This window comes from Triticum urartu, chromosome 7A (genome assembly GCF_056163025.1).
Source record: "Triticum urartu cultivar PI428250 chromosome 7A, HENAU_Tu73, whole genome shotgun sequence".
Taxonomy (NCBI): Eukaryota; Viridiplantae; Streptophyta; class Magnoliopsida; order Poales; family Poaceae; genus Triticum; species Triticum urartu.
The window spans coordinates 338,130,291-338,145,746 of NC_141879.1; positions in this window are offsets into that span (position 1 = coordinate 338,130,291).

Below are 15,456 nucleotides of genomic sequence, written 5' to 3' on the forward strand. Positions count from 1 at the left end.
TAGTGGATTAGGAGCACGCGGTAATGAGCAGAGACTCATGATCGATGTGACCCCGTCGCCCCGTCTCGAGTACTTGCGGCAAGGGCTAAGAATGCCCGGTCATGCCTTGTAAGTATCTCGCGGACACCTTCCAGGTCAACCCGACTCCACATCACTCGCTATTAAGCTCGCGCGGGTACCCCTCAGGACCGACCTGTCTTTAGTAACATGGCTCAGTGCAAAGTCATAGTAACCATAGTAACTGTGTGTCTAACACCAAGGGGAAAACCCGAGGAATCACCCCCGGTGAATTCCACTCGATGTTGTCATCAAGGTGAACGTAAGAGGATCACCCTTGAGGTTCACACTTGAGGGGTTGCATGACAGAGCCGTAAAGGAAGTGATTAAGGAGGAAATCACCCTCGATGATCATGACTGAATAGCTACACTACAGATATCTCATCAGGAGTGATGTATGAGGTTCACCCTCGGCACTCGATAGTAACTCTATAGTGTCGTACAACTAGGGGGTGATGTGCGGTGTCAGGGCCTGGACGTCGATCACGTTGATCGAGTCATCGAACATAAAGCGAGGCAACTGGGACAAGGTGGGGGTCACTAATGGATCTCTAACCAACCTATACTAAGCAGTTTAGGATAAGCAGTAAGGTATGAAAACAGGTAACAAAAACAGGCTATGCATCAGAGTAGGATCATACATAAAGCAGTAGCAAATCTAATGCAAGCATGAGAGGGAAAGAAATGGGCGATATCGGAATGCTCAAGGGGGTTTTGCTTGCCTGGAAGCTCTGCTGAAAAAGAAGAAGTGTCGTCCTCGACGTAGTCGATCACAGGGGCATCAGCAGCGGTCTCGGGGTCTACCAGAGAGGAGAGGGGGAAGAAACAGTAAATACAAGCAAACAGATGCATGACAAGACAATAAGCGGTGCTATGGGTGTTCTAACGCAGTGTTATACGATACCGGCAAAGGGGATAACATCCGGGAATGCTTTCCCGAAGTTTGGCATTTTCGGACATACGAACCGAAGGGGAAAGGTTGCATGTTCGCTAAGCTAGGGACACGTGATAGATACACAGAGAGCGTATTCGGATTCGTCTCGTCGTTCTGAGCAACTTTCATGTACAAAGTATTTTCATCCGAGCTACGGATTATTTTATATGATTTTCCAAAGTTTTATCAATATTCAGGAATTTCTGAAATTATTATATTTAATTAATCCGAATTACCGAGTCAATTTGACTGGTCAAAGTGAACAGTGTCAGGGTCCCACATGCCAGAATTTTATTAAATATTTAAAATGATTTATTTAATCTAATTGAAGGGGACCCACATGTCATTTGTTAGTATACTAATCTAGCACTAAACTAATCCTACTCGAATTAACCCACACAACTCATGCACACACAAGGCACACCCGGCCATGGCCTTGCCATGGCCAGCCGCATGCAGCAGCATGGTGGCGCAGCAGCAAGATTGAGCAGTAGTAGGGTTGAGCAGAAGCAGCTGTGGCTAATCAGCGGCAGCAGCCAGCAAAGTAGCAGCGCAGCGGCCTAAGGAGCAGCAGGAGCTAGCAGACGATAGTAGCAGAACGCATCATAGTAGCGAGCCTGGAGCCGCACGCGTGCGGCCGAGCGGTGGCGGGCGCGTGCGTGTGGCCAGGATGGGCACGGCCCAAACGTGCGGCAGCAGCGAGTGGGCGTGGCCATGGGCAGGAGCCGCATGTATGAGTACGCGTACGCGGGAGCTCGTATGAGTCGGGGACGGTGGCTACGACGACGAAATCGAGAGGAGGAGAGGGGGTTTTGGAAGAGAAGCTCACAACGGTTCCAACGAAAGCGATGGGGAGGCCGGAGGTGGACCGGAGACGAGGCAATCGACGACGGCGGTCGGCGATGTACGTGGTCAATAGGAGCTCGATGGCGAGCGCACGGGAAGGTTCCGCTCGATTTGATGCTCCGAATGGACGAAATTGACGGTGGAGGTCCTCCTGGACTACTCCGTGCGGAGAACGGTCGCCGGTGGCCGCGTCAACGACGGGAAGGCGTTGACGAGCACGCACGGGCAAGAGAAGCAGTGAGGGAAAGGGCGAACGAGGGGAAGAAGTGGGAGAGGCAGGGCCGTCCTAGGGTTTGGGTGAGGGCGCCGAGGCTTATAGGCGGGGCAAGGGGGCGGATGGCCGCCACGCACGGCCACGGCCGGCGGATGGCCGCCACGGCCCCCCTGTCACCTGTAGCGACAGGAAGGGGACGAGGGGGTGGCTGGACCGGTTTCTGTTAGATGGGCCAAGTGGCCTAGTAGATTAGACTTGTTGTTTTCTTTGCTTTTACTTTCTGTTCCTATTTATTTATTTTCGGTTTTGCATTCTTATTTAGTACGAATTGACTTTTGTAAAACAAGCAAGTAGCCACATAATTTAGACTGCATTAATTGGCACTTCCACAAAAATTTTGAACCCCATTTCAAAACATTTGTTTTTTGGTTTAAATTTAAACATGCGTGGAAGGGTGTTGTTGGGTCATGCAAAAATATCTAGGGGCATTTTGGAGTCTCAGATAATGTTGGTTTTATTTTTATAATATCTTTGGGATTTTTTGCAATATTATGAACACTTTAGTTTTTATGTTTGGATAATTATTGTTTTGACTTTATTTTAAAATTTGAAATTGAGACTGAAATATTTCTTAAATGTTTTTCTTAGGGCATAATAATGATGACTTGGCATCATTAGCGTGGAGTTACTGTAGCATGATTCTCGGGGTGTTACAACATAAATGCATATAAAACATCCAAGGTTGATAATATAATAGCATGGAACAATCAAAAATTATAGATACATTGGAGACGTATCACTCGCCATGAGGGAAGGCTGAAAGGTAAGCCGGTCATTGCTGGCACGCAAATGGCTGCACCCGGAGAATTGGCGGAGAAAGCCCATTTGACGGTACTGCTTAACAGCTCAGTTCTCAACGCTTATGCCGAAGAACACTTGGCGGAGATACGCCAAAGCTTCTTACCGATGGTGCCTTCATTAGATGTGGAGATGAAGGAGCACACTAATAACTACGTTGAATGGCTAAAGAATCATTTGGCACAAGGGTCCATCAATGACACTGCTACGTGGTTAGCACAAAAGCCATCACCTACGGTGTTGACATACCAAGCATATGACATAAATGGATACATGTTCTACACTGAGGAACGTGATCAGAAGACCTCATATCAGAACAGCTGTGTTCGAATAGAATGCATGGCTGTAAATGAAGCTGATAAAAGGGTATACTATGGAACCATCAAATAGATTTGGGAGCTTGACTATGTGAAAGATAAGGTGGCATTATTCAGGTGTGCATGGATCCCTCTTGGTCAGGTAAGGATTGATGAGTACAAGAAGACCTGTGTTAATAGGACAACGATGGCATATCACGCGGACCCATTCATCCTTGCCAGCGATGCTACCCAGATTTTTTTTGTGGATGACCCCTTGCATAAGAACTGCCATTTAGTGATGCATGGGAAGAGAAGGGTACTGGGTGTCGACGATGTTGCCGATCAGGACGAGTATGATGAATTTGATGAGTTGCCAGCCAAGGGATCATGCACCCGTGTAACAGAGAGGCGTAAAATCATCATAAAACCCAAGTTCATTCGGGGTCAATGTAATGATCCCAGTTCCCCCATGTACATGGGAATTAAGCCGTGGGACTAGTCTTTATGCCTACCCTGCAACTTAATTCGTTCAATTTAGAACTGTCGCGTGTACTGAATTTGTGAGTTATGCCCGATTTTCTATTGATGTAAGAACCGTTAATATGTTGACCTTGATATGCTGTCAGCTCAGGCAATGAATATGAACAGTTTTTTGTTATTATTATTATTATATCATAGAGGTAGCACACTCAATTGATCTCACTACAGTATGTGTGAACAAAAATATGCAATCTGGTTTGTGAATAGCACACGGTCCGTTGATGAAAGTTGTGTGCCGACCAAATCCCGCCACCCCGCCCACGATCTGAGCCGTGCTTTCTGATTGGCCAGAACCCAAACCCCACGGATCGTACGTCTGCACCGTTGGATGCTCCCAGATCGAACGGCGATCCTCATCCCTTTCGATAGCACATGCAGTTCCGATTGTAATTTTATTTTTATGCACAAAATGCATGTTAATCTCAAAAAATGTCTTAAATATAGCTAACGATACCTGAAATGCGCCAGAAAATCAAACCCGTGGTATAATGGTGACTGCGTATCGTGGAAATTTTTATGAGGCCAAACGATGAAGTCACCGGCCACGGGAGTTTGAATTGACACATCTCCTTTTGGAAACCTGATGTCTACTACACAACCTTCTTCTTGTAGACGTTGTTGGGTCTCCAAGTGCAGAGGTTTGTAGGACAGTAGCAAATTTCCCTCGAGTGGATGACCTAAGGTTTATCAATCCGTAGGAGGCGTAGGATGAAGATGGTCTCTCTCAAGCAACCCTGCAACCAAATAACAAAGAGTCTCGTGTGTCCCCAACACACCCAATACAATGGTTAATTGTATAGGTGCACTAGTTCGGCGAAGAGATGGTGAAACAAGTGGTATATGGATAGTAGATAAAGGTTTTTGTAAACTGAAAATATAAACACAGCAAGGTAACTAATGATAAAAGTGAGCACAAACGGTATTGCAATGCTAGGAAATAAGGCCTAGGGTTCATACTTTCACTAGTGCAAGTCCTCTCAACAATAATAATATAATTGGATCACATAACTATCCCTCAACATGCAACAAAGAGTCACTCCAAAGTCACTAATAGCGGAGAACAAACGAAGAGATTATGGTAGGGTACGAAACCACCTCAAAGTTATTCTTTCCAATCAATCCGTTGGGCTATTCCTATAAGTGTCACAAACAGCCCAAGAGTTCATACTAGAATAAAACCTTAAGACACAAATCAACCAAAACCCTAATGTCACCTAGATACTCCAATGTCACCTCAAGTATCCGTGGGTATGATTATACGATATGCATCACACAATCTCAGATTCATCTATTCAACCAACACATAGAACTTCAAAGAGTGCCCCAAAGTTTCTACCAGAGAATCACGACGAAAACGTGTGCCAACCCCTATGCATAGGTTCATGGGTGGAACCCGCAAGTTGATCACCAAAACATACATCAAGTGAATCACGTGATATTCCATTGTCACCACAGATACGCACGGCAAGACATACATCAAGTGTTCTCAAATCTTTAAAGACTCAATCCGATAAGATAACTTCAAAGGGGAAACTCAATCCATTACAAGAGAGTAGAGGGGGGAAGAAACATCATAGGATTCAAATATAATAGCAAAGCTTGCCATACATCAAGATCGTATCACCTCAAGAACACGAGAGAGAGAGAGAGAGAGAGATCAAACACATAGCTACTGGTACATACCCTCAGCCCCGAGGGAGAACTACTCCCTCCTCATCATGGAGAGCACCGGGATGATGAAGATAGCCACCGGAGAAGGATTCCCCCTCCGACAGGGTGCCGGAACGGGTCTAGATTGGTTTTTGGTGGCTACGGAGGCTTCTGGCGGCGGAACTCCCGATCTATTGTGCTCCCCGATCATTTTAGGGTATATGGAGATATATAGGAGGAAGAAGTGCGTCAGGGGGGGCCACGAGGGGCCCAAGAGGGTGGAGGGCGCGCCTAGGGGGTGGGCGCGCCCCCTGCCTCGTGGCCTCCTCGTTGATCCCCTGACGTGCACTCCAAGTCTTCTGGGCTTCTTCTGATCCAAAAATTAAGTTTCGTGAAGTTTCGGGTCAATTGGACTCCGTTTGATTTTCCTTTTCTGTGATATTCTAAAACAAGGAAAAAACAGAAACTGGCACTGGGCTCTGGGTTAATAGGTTAGTCCCAAAAATAATATAAAAGTGTATAATAAAGCCCATAAACATCCAAAGTTGATAATATAATAGCATGGAACAATCAAAAATTATAGATACGTTGGAGACGTATCAGCATCCCCAAGCTTAATTCCTGCTCGTCCTCGAGTAGGTAAATGATAAAAACAGAATTTTTGATGTGGAATGCTACCTAACATATTCATCATGTATTTCTCTTTATTTTGGCAAGAATATTCAGATCCATAAGATTCAAGACAAAAGTTTAATATTGACATAAAAATAAAAATACTTCAAGCATACTAACCAAGCAATTATGTCTCTTCAAAATAACATGGCCAAAGAGAGTTATCCCTACAAAATCATATAGTCTGGCTATGCTCCATCTTCACCACACAACGTATTCAAATCATGCACAGCCCCGATGACAAGCCAAGCAATTGTTTCATACTTTTAGTGTTCTCCAACTTTTTTCAATCTTCACGCAATACATGAGCGTGAGCCATGGACATAGCACTATAGGTGGAATAGAATGGTGGTTATGGAGAAGATAAAAGGGAGAAGATAGTCTGACATCAACTAGGCGTATCAACGGGCTATGGAGATGCCCATCAATAGATATCAATGTGAGTGAGTAGGGATTGCCATGCAACGGATGCACTAGAGCTATAAGTGTATGAAAGCTCAATAAAAGAAACTAGTGGGTGTGCATCCAACTTGCTTGCTCACGAAGACCTAGGGCATTTTGAGGAAGCCCATCATTGGAATATGCAAGCCAAGTTCAATAATGAAAGATTCCCACTAGTATATGAAAGTGACAACATAGGAGACTCTCTATCATGAAGATCATGGTGCTACTTTGAAGCACAAGTGTGGTAAAAGGATAGTAGCATTGTCCCTTCTCTCTTTTTCTCTCATTTTTTTATTATTTTTTTATTTGGGCATTTTCTCTTTTTTATGGCCTCTTTTTTTCTCTCTTTTTTTTATTTTTCGTTCGGAGTCTCATCCCGACTTATGGGGGAATCATAGTCTCCATCATCCTTTCCTCATTGGGACAATGCTCTAATAATGATGATCGTCACACTTTTATTTACTTACAACTCAAGAATTACAACTCAATACTTAAAACAAAATATGACTCTATATGAATGCCTCGGGCAGTGTACCGGGATGTGCAATGACTCAAGAGTGACATGTATGAAAGAATTATGATCGGTGGCTTTGCCACAAATACAATGTCAACTACATGATCATGCAAAGCAATATGACAATGATGAAGCGTGTCATAATAAACGGAACAGTGGAAAGTTGCATGGCAATATATCTCGGAATGGCTATGGAAATGCCATAATAGGTAGGTATGGTGGCTATTTTGAGGAAGGTATATGGTGGGTGTATGATACCGGCGAAAGGTGCGCGGTATTAGAGAGGCCAGCAAAGGTGGAAGGGTGAGAGTGCGTATAATCCATGGACTCAACATTAATCATAAAGAACTCACATACTTATTGCAAAAATCTATTAGTTATTGAAACAAAGTACTATGCGCATGCTCCTAGGGGGATAGATTGGTAGGAAAAGACCATCGCTCGTCCCTGACCGCCACTCATAAGGAAGGCAATCAATAAATAAATCATGCTCCGACTTCATAACATAACGGTTCACCATACGTGCATGCTACGGGAATCACAAACTTTAACACAAGTATTTCTCAAATTCACAACTACTCAACTAGCATAACTCTAATATTACCATCCTCATATCTCAAAACAATCATCAAGTATCAAACTTCTCATAGTATTCAATGCACTTTATATGAAAGTTTTTATTATATCCCTCTTGGATGCCCATCATATTAGGACTAGTTTCATAACCAAAGCAAACTACCATGCTGTTCTAAAGACTCTCAAAATAATATAAGTGAAGCACGAGAGTTCATCTAATTCTTCAAAATAAAACCACCACCGTGCTCTAAAAAGATGTAAGTGAAGCACTACAGCAACAACAAACTACTCTGAAAGATATAAGTGAAGATCAATGAGTAGTCGAATAATTATGCAACTATGTGAAGACTCTCTAACATTTAAGAATTTCAGATCTTGGTATTTTATTCAAACAGCAAGCAAAACAAAAGAAAATAAAATGACGCTCCAAGCAAAACACATATCATGTGGCGAATAAAAATATAGCTCCAAGTAAAGTTACCGATGAACGAAGACGAAAGAGGGGATGCCTTCCGGGGCATCCCCAAGCTTAGGCTCTTGGTTGTCCTTGAATATTACCTTGGTGTGCCTTGGGCATCCCCAAGCTTAGGCTCTTTCCACTCCTTATTCCATAATCCATCGACTCTTTACCCAAAACATGAAAACTTCACAACACAAAACTTAAAGTAGAAAACTCGTGAGCTCCGTTAGTATAAGAAAATAAATCACCACTTCAAGGTACTGTAATGAACTCCTTAATTTATATTGGTGTTAAACCTACTGTATTCCAACTTATCTATGGTTCATACCCTCCGATACTACTCATAGATTCATCAAAATAAGCAAACAACACATAGAAAACAGAATCTGTCAAAAACAGAACAGTCTGTAGTAATCTGGATCAAACGTATACTTCTGGAACCCCAAAAATTCTAAAATAAATTGCTGGACCTGAGGAATTTATCTATTAATCATCTTCAAAAGGAATTAACTAAATATCACTCTCCAATAAAAAATGGCAGCAATTCTCGTGAGCGCTAAAGTTTCTGTCTTTTACAGCAAGATCAACAAGGCTTTCCCCAAGTCTTCCCAACGGTTCTACTTGGCACAAACACTAATTTAAAACATAAAAACTCAATCATAACAGAGGCTAGATAAATTATTTATTACTAAACAGGAGCAAAAAGTAAGGAACAAAAATAAAGTTGGGTTGCCTCCCAACAAGCGCTATCGTTTAACGCCCCTAGCTAGGCATGATGATTTCAATGATGCTCACATAAAGGATAAGAGTTGAAACATAAAGAGAGCATCATGAAGAATATTACTAACACATTTAATCCTAACCCACTTCTTATGCATAGGGATTTTGTGAGCGAACAACTTGTGGGAACAAGAATCAACTTGCATAGGAAGGTAAAACAAGCATAACTTCAAAATTTTAAGCACATAGAGAGGAAACTTGATATTATTGCAATTCCTACAAGCATAAGTTCCTCCCTCATAATAATTTTCAGTAGCATCATGAATGAATGCAACAATATAACCAGCACCTAAAGCATTCTTTTCATGATCTACAAGCATAGAAAATTTACTACTCTCCACATAAGCAAGATTCTTCTCATTCGGAATAGTGGGAGTATCATAAGAGACTTGAATACTATAAATTGTTTCCACATTAAAAGAGTAATGTTCAGAAAAGGGGTAATCATACTCATGACAAGTTTTATAAATATAATCACTACTCTTTATAGCATAAGTATTATCACAATAATCATCATAAGTAGGAGGCATGCTATCATCATTATAAATTTGCATATCAAAACTTGGGAGACTAAAAATATCATCTTCATTAAACGTTGCATCCCCAAGCTTGGGACAAACATTAATTCCAGCAAATATATTATCAAAAACATCATCTTCATCAAACATAGCATCCCCAAGCTTGGGCCTTTTCATATCATAAGCATAATCGCTCTCATCATTAATAGTACGGATAGCACCAATAGTATAAATAAAGTACTACATATGATACTAGCTACTCTATGATACTATGCATTGGACTAGCCGCAGTGGGAGTAACTTCAGCAGTAACATCGAATCCAACTCAACAAATTTGCTTATGTGGCAATGAGTTAATGAGGAGAGAGGTAGTTTGAGTAACTTAGCTAGTTACTGTAACATCAGATGTCCCAATGCAATATGAGTCTATAACCTAATAAATGAGGCTTTGCATGTTACCATACTTATGTTACTACCCACTATTAAAGGTAGTAACATAGTCTAGGGACATGTGTATGTTACTAGTGTATGTTACTCTCCATTGTGGCTAGTCTTAGAGCAAGTACAATAGAGTGACATAAGCAAGCTATAAGGAATAGAATAATATATATGTGCTTATTAGTTGGAGGAAAGAGGAGAGGAGAGAGAAGAGAAGCGGGCTCTTGGTTAGTAGAGCCAGCTGCAACACGAGACCCAAGACACTTTGTGAGGATGTAAGGTGGGCCAACTATTGATAAACTAGTACGTATTTAAAACTTATTATTGTACATGCCCACTAAGAGGTTGGTTGTATACGACATGGCAACTTCTTATAGCCGACCATTGGATGCATTATTAATCATGCTCTTAGTGAGGTAGCTAGTATATCATAGACTAGCTAGTACCATACTCCCTCCGTTCTGGTTTAGGCTGGTTGTAATGGTAGTATCATAAGCGGTATCATGCATGCCAACTAGACTTTCTGGATGATGTGGCACACAATTAAATGAGGAAATAGAGGATGTGGTATCATATCATGATACCGTATCATATTAAATGTTGTACTACTTTGTTTGATGTATGAAAATTAATAAGGCAACCTAAGATACTAATTTATGATACTATGTAGTACGGAAGTAGTATCATACGCTAGTATATATCATATGCATGATACTAGTATGATACTCCCCATTACAAATTCAAAAATCTCACCTACCAAGGTAGATGGTGAGTGGTGGAATACTTTTTGTAGTTTGCAAAAACACCCAATTAATGCTTTTGTTTTCCTCAAAAAAATATGTTTTCCAATGTATTAATTACAATACATGCATGCATAAAGTACATGCATTGGTCAACTTTCTCTTAATACTTGCATGCAATGATTTAATGCACCTTGGAATCTGGACATATGATGGGGAACAACCAAATTGAGCCTTATAAAATGGGAAAACTAAAATTTTGAGATAAGCCTATAAACCAGAAAGGAGGGAGTATATATGCATGATACTAGTATATGATCAGTAATACCTCCATAATGCGCACATGCATAATATCATAAGTTAGTATCTTAGGTTGCCTTATTAATTGCCATGCATGACACAAAGTAGTACAACATTTAATATGATATGGTATCATGATATGATACCACACCCTCTCTTTCCTCATTTAACTATGTGCCACATCATCCAAAAAGTCTAGTTGGCATGCATCATACCACTTGATACTCCCATATTACGACCAGCCTTATTAGGGTGGCCATAGTGGGGGTATCATAACCGGTTTCATGCACTCGGGAATAGCAAATATGATGATGTGGCAAAGAAGCGGTAACATAGGTAGATACCGTAACATATATATATATATAATAAATGCTATACTACTTTGTGTCATGCATGGCCATAAATACGGTCATCTATGATATATATACTACTCTATGATACTATATATGCACTATGAAGGTACGTACGTAGTATCATACACTAGTATCATATGCATGATACTATATATAGTATATGATACTCCCCACTATATAAGGCTGGCCATAGTGGTGGTGTCATAGCCGACGATGCCATGCACTCGGAAATAGCAAGTATGCTGATGTGGCAAAGAATTAAATATATATAGGGTTAGAGTAACATATAGGTAGATACTGTATCATGTTAAATGTGATGCTAATTTGTGTCATGCATGGCAATAAATATGATCTATGATACTATACTCTATGTATTATACTATGCGCTATAATTAATTAAAGGTAGTAGCATACACTAGTATCATACTCTATGCATGCCAACTAGATAGTATCATATACTATGCACTTTAATTAATTAAAGGTAGTATCATACACTATATATGCATGATACTAGTATATGACACTCCCCACTATGAGTAGCCTAAGTATATATAGCCTAACTAAAACACCCAAATGTAGTTGTAGTAGGGTTTTGACTTTAATTAATTATATATGCACTAAAATGCAATGCAAGGTAAGTGCAAAGAATGACTTAAACATATCAGATGACCTCAAATGGGTCGGAACGATGTAGCTAGTAACTGACGATTTGTAGTCCGAAGTGCCACATCTCCTTTTAGAAACTATGATCCTTCTTGTGAGATGTTCCAGTATGGAAGGTGCGAGCACCAAAACTTGTGCCAATCTTTACCAATTTTTTTCCATGTGATCATGAGAGCACGTGACAGTGACACAATGATTTTCGTTATTTTCCGGACTATATATGCATTTCCTGAAATTAAAATACCAACAAGGCCTACGCCTCTGGCCACACCCTGCGGCCAAACTATTTGAAGTTTTTCCCCGTTTCTCGCACAATGAATGAAAACTCGCAAACCAACACACAAATGATCTTGCTAACACGCACGTGTAGTTGCGACTATATATATACATACATACATACATACATACATACATACAAACGAGATCTCTTTTTTGCATATTCATAGTTTGAGATTGCTAGCGAGGCCTGCCGCTTGGTAAAATGTACTAGAAAATCAAACTATAGGGTACAATCGTGATTACTTACTATGGAAAAAATTGGAGGTGAAACGATGAGCTCATGATTTCATTCGAACAAAAATATGATGTTAGGTGATGTAAATGTTTTCAAATAGCAAACGGTTCACTCACGAAAGCCGTGTGTCCACTAAACCGTGGCTGATGCCCCCCCCCTCTGCCACGCCCGCGATCTGAGTCGTGCATTCTGATTGGCCAGAACCCAAACCCCATGGATCATATGTCTACACCGTTGGATTCTCCTTGATAGAACGGCGATCCTCATCCCTTTCGACAGCACATGTAAATGTTTTCAAATAGCCCCTCCCAAAAATATGTTTTCAAATAGCACACGGTTCACACACGAAAGCCGTGTGCCTACCAAACCGTGGCCGATGCCCCCCCCCCTTTGCTGCGCGCGCGATCTGAGTCGTGCGTTCTGATTGGCCAGAACCCAAACCCCACGGGTCATATGTCTGCACCGTTGGATGCTCCTAGATCGAACAACAATCCTCATCTCTTTCAACAGGAAATGCAGTCCGGCTAGGAATTGATTTATATGCCAAAATGCACGGTAAATGCCAAAAAATGTCTTACATATAGGACACGAGACCTGAAATGCGCTAGCAAATCAAACACGTGGTATAATTGTGATTGCTTTACGTGGGAAAAATTTAGAGGCATAACGATAAACGCACGTCTTCATTTCAAAATTAGTACGTCTTCATTTCAAACGATTTTTTTGTGCACACAAGCGCTTAGAGGCAACCGTTTGCATAGGCCTTTTCGCGCGCGCGTCGACTGGGGATATTTTTCACCCTTTTCACCTAGGCTGCCAACACCCTCCCCCACCGTCCGCCCGCGTTTCACTCAACTAGTCCACCCAATCTCCATCACCAGCTCCCCCCTCCCCCAGATCCACAGCAGAACCCTCTTCGGCGCCATCGTGCTCACCCCTGCCGTGTGCCCGCTCTTCGGCGTCAAGCCTACCTACACTGTTGTTCCCAACACGCGGCGGACCGCGCCTCGCCATCTTTGTTTGCTCGCCAGCCACCCTCGAGCATATCGATGTAGTAACCCACGCCTCTCCTGTGGTCCGGCCGGGTTTGCATTAAGAAGCCTGTTAGTTACTGCTCTCCATCACGGTGAGGCATATTTCCTCACAATCCCTCTTCCAATTCCGTTCCTTATGTTCCCAAATTGGCTATAAAATAACGAAGAGATTACATATGTTCGTTATCTACCTTCCTTACTACATATAAGCTATATTTGTTCCAATAAGTTACTGCCTATTTACAGATCGCGGGCGCCCGAGTCACACAAACTTAACAAATTAGTTGTACATTTTCTAAATTATTGCATGGCATGTTTAGAAAGCTTGATACCAAGTTGTTAGTTTTATGCTTATTCTCCTTTCCTGAGTTTCGCATGTGTTCCCTGTAGATGCCGAGTAGCAGCGACAGCACTCATGCTTCAGGCGATGTATCTTCATCTGATTCGGACAACCCTAGGTCTTCAGCAGATTGTGAGGGATCAAGTAACCTTGAATGGGATAGAGCTGCAGCAATTACCCTTCTGGTCAGGACACGGAGGAACGCTCCAAGGAAGCCCACACACCAGCCTAAAGGTGTATATGAAGTAACCGAGATTGATTTAAAGTCTTTGGCTCCAACTAAACCAGATAAATCACGCACGAGGTTCAGGAGTGTGTGTGGATTTGTTGGCAGGGCAAGGCTCAACATTAATCTGTCGGGGTTTTGGAAGGCTGACACAGAAACACGGTGAAGGATAGTCCGGAAGATCATGGATCACTTAACGTTCCAGAGCAGTGGAGAATGCAGGTGGAACACGCTGCACTAAAGAAGGCTAGGGATGCTTGGAGAAATTGGAAGCACGTGTTATACAAGAAGTACTTGAGTGAAGGCAAGGACCCAATCCCCACATACCCCCAAATTACAAAGGTAGACTGGGCAGAATTCAAAAGGGTCAGGGAAACTAAAGAGTTTGCTGAGAAGAGTTTCAAGCAATCGGAACTTCAGAAGAAGAACATACACCCCCACCGTATGGGTGTGGCAGGATACTACAGCATGAAACTGATATGGAACAGGAGGACAAAGAAGCAGTGGCGGCGGGTGGGAATCCGGCCTTTAGTGAAATCAGGGGCGAACGCGCCAGAGACTACTTGCGGGCACGTGCAAAGAGGCGTGATGACAGAACTTATTACTTTGAAAACTCACGTGATGCCAAACTGTATCAAGTGATGTTAGAAGCTTCCAAGATCCCTGGAAGGTTCTATAGGAACTTAGGGCCATGTGACATTCTGTCCATTGCTCTGGAAACAAAAGAGCCCCCTGGCCGTGCAAGGGGTATAGGTGTTAATGTCCCGCACAAGAGGGCTTTCACACCCAGCAAAGAAGAGAGGCTCAGCATGAAAAAAGCGAGGAGTGAAATGAAGCAGAATGCATTGTATGAATGGTTAAGGAAGGAGATTTATTCGACTGTTCGAAAGGATGATGAGGAGTCAATGATGATGCAGAAGACTCTAACACTGACAGATAGCCAGCAGATGGGAGGGGAGGCGGGCATGGAGGATGCTGCTTATTGCACGACAACACTGCACAAGAGTAGTTGTGCATCAATTGACCCCAGCGACACTGAGACTGCAGCTACTCGTGATGATGCTATATCTGATCTATCTGGAATGAAAGATAGACTGAAGGGCGTGCTTACACATTATGAAGGTACATTAAAATGTGCAACAGCCTGGGTTTGCCCACCCTTCTTGGAAGATGGCCTCTTCTTGGACAATGTGCCATTCAAGCCGGGCTGTGTGAAGTGCTACGTGACTGAAGTAAAGCCCAGATTCAATGAATTTGCCCTAAAGAATGCCCTAGGAGACTTCGATGAGCAAAGGACCTTGGGAGAAACACTGTTACATCACATCCAGTGGCCACGAAAGGAAATAGAGTTCATCGATGAGATCCCTGAAGCCCCGTCAAGAGAAACCACTGTCGCCCCTCAACCACTGACGCTCTCCTTGCCACAGCAGCTCTCGCGGGCTGATGCATCAACCTGTGATCAGCCGGCCCGACTTTGTGGCGTACA